The sequence below is a fragment of the Corvus brachyrhynchos genome, unplaced genomic scaffold (assembly GCF_000691975.1).
Source record: "Corvus brachyrhynchos isolate BGI_N302 unplaced genomic scaffold, ASM69197v1 scaffold61, whole genome shotgun sequence".
Classification (NCBI taxonomy): domain Eukaryota; kingdom Metazoa; phylum Chordata; class Aves; order Passeriformes; family Corvidae; genus Corvus; species Corvus brachyrhynchos.
This window is the reverse complement of record NW_008236478.1, coordinates 8,148,825-8,150,601: the sequence shown is the minus strand read 5'-3', so window position 1 is coordinate 8,150,601 and position 1,777 is coordinate 8,148,825. Positions and strand designations below refer to the sequence as shown.

The 1,777-nt window shown below is 48.3% G+C and overlaps 1 long non-coding RNA gene across 1 annotated transcript in view; it reads left to right on the top strand.

The window, feature by feature from the left end:
• LOC108444681 overlaps positions 1–269 on the top strand; it is a 13,516-nt gene extending 13,247 nt beyond the window's left edge. The window contains exon 3 of the long non-coding RNA XR_001859311.1: positions 3–269. This is a non-coding gene — a long non-coding RNA (uncharacterized LOC108444681). The remainder of the gene's footprint in view (positions 1–2) is intronic.
• The last annotated feature ends 1,508 nt before the right edge of the window (positions 270–1,777 follow it).

The following is a 1,777-nucleotide window of genomic DNA, read 5'->3' as shown; positions in this document are numbered from 1 at the left end:
AGATCCTGGTGTCCCCATCCTCTTACCCTTGATAACACGGTGCTCAGTGCTCCTGGCCACATGTCCTTGTTGAAACTGCTGTTGAGGCCTTGCTCTGGGTCTAACTTGGCTCTGGCTGCAGGTGCTGGCTCTCCAATGAGGTTACTGAAGTTGTGTGAACCATGGCACTTCCATAGCTTGGTGGTTGTGTTGGAAGCCTGGAGGGCTGTGAGGGGCTGGGTCTGACTTACTTGCAAACTTCTGTACCTTTTTAATTACTATAAACAATAAAAAAACCCAAATGCAAATGCTTACATTTCTGATTCTTAACTACCTAACCTCAGTCTCTCCTGTGAATAACTTGCGATCAGATCTAGCATCCTTTTGTGAAGTTAGGGATAGCTTCTGCCATGGTTCATGCCTAGCCATGGTTGCTTGGCAGTAGCCTGCCCTGCCCTAGTTTTTCTGTCAGATTCTCTGGGGATCAGGAGGGACTTTATGAGCATACAGGAGAAATAGTGGACCTTCTCTGTCCCCCTGTAGCCTCCTAGTCTCCCCCTGACCTCCCACATGGGAGGGAATGGGATGTTCCCTATCTGCATAGCAAAGGAGAGACTGCAAGGGTGAACTTGGAGGCTCTTGGTTGTTCTGAATTGCTATAAAGTGGATTTTCTTTACTTTTTTTTTTTTTTTTAAACTTAGTGCAACAGGTTTTGTTTAACCAATTGCTGAAGTGTCTCGGCAACTGTCTGCATATCCCCTTCCCCAGCTAGCTTCTTGGAAATGTGTTAACTCTGCTGCCAGACAAAGCTGCAAGAGGGCTGAACCAGAAAAACTGCTGTAGAAACCTTGGACCAAACTGATGCTCCTTGGCTGTGTTGCAAACAGTGGCAGTGGGACTTGCTGAATGGGCTAGAAAAGGCCTCCACTAATGACTGCTGGCTAATCAGTTATGCTTTTGGTTACCCCATATAGGAAAAAGGCAGCAGTTCTTGCTGGGTTAGTTGTTTGTTTGTTGGGGTTTTTTAATCTCTTCCTTGGCTGAGCAGGCTGTCCTGCCCAGTGAGGGATGTGCAGTTAAATGCCTGCATTACCCTTGCACTGGTGGTGCATTCCCTGTCCTTCCAGCAGCAGCAGCTCCTTTGGGCACCGAACCCAAAATTCATGCATCAGGTCCTTGTGTAGTGCTGCAGCACCCCAGTGGGGTGTGGGAAGGAGTTTCTTCCCCATCCCCTGGAGCTGCTGTGGGACACAGCTGAGCTGTCAGAACTGGATGTTGTCTGCCATTGGCAGGGGCTGCCTTAGGTGAGATCCTGGAAGAGATGCAAACCAGCTCTTCTAGGCAAGGTGAGAAGGAGCATGGGGTTTGCCATATGGTGATGTTGAGCTGCTACATAAATTACAAGGACTTGCACAGTAACTTATCCTAAATGCCAGTCCTCCAGCTGTTAGATTCCTGGTGGCAGCATGACACTATGTCAGAGTGGAAATGTCCCCAAAACTCAAGGGGCCACAGCCAGGCTCTCCCAGAGGTATGTGATAGATGGGTGAAAACAGAGCCCATTGCCTACACAAATACTTTCTCTAAATATGTGTCTCTGCCGGGGTCGTCTCCAGGGCCCATGGGGAGACAGAGGGCATAACCCTTAACTCTATCCATCCTGTCCTGTTTATCTTCTCCAAAGTTTTGTTTGGTTTTGCTGCCTGGATTTCTGAACAGGAGATTGCTGGGCACACCCAGGCTGTTGTTCTGACAATGTGTATTTTTAGCAGAGGCTCACAATCACATGCAGTACAA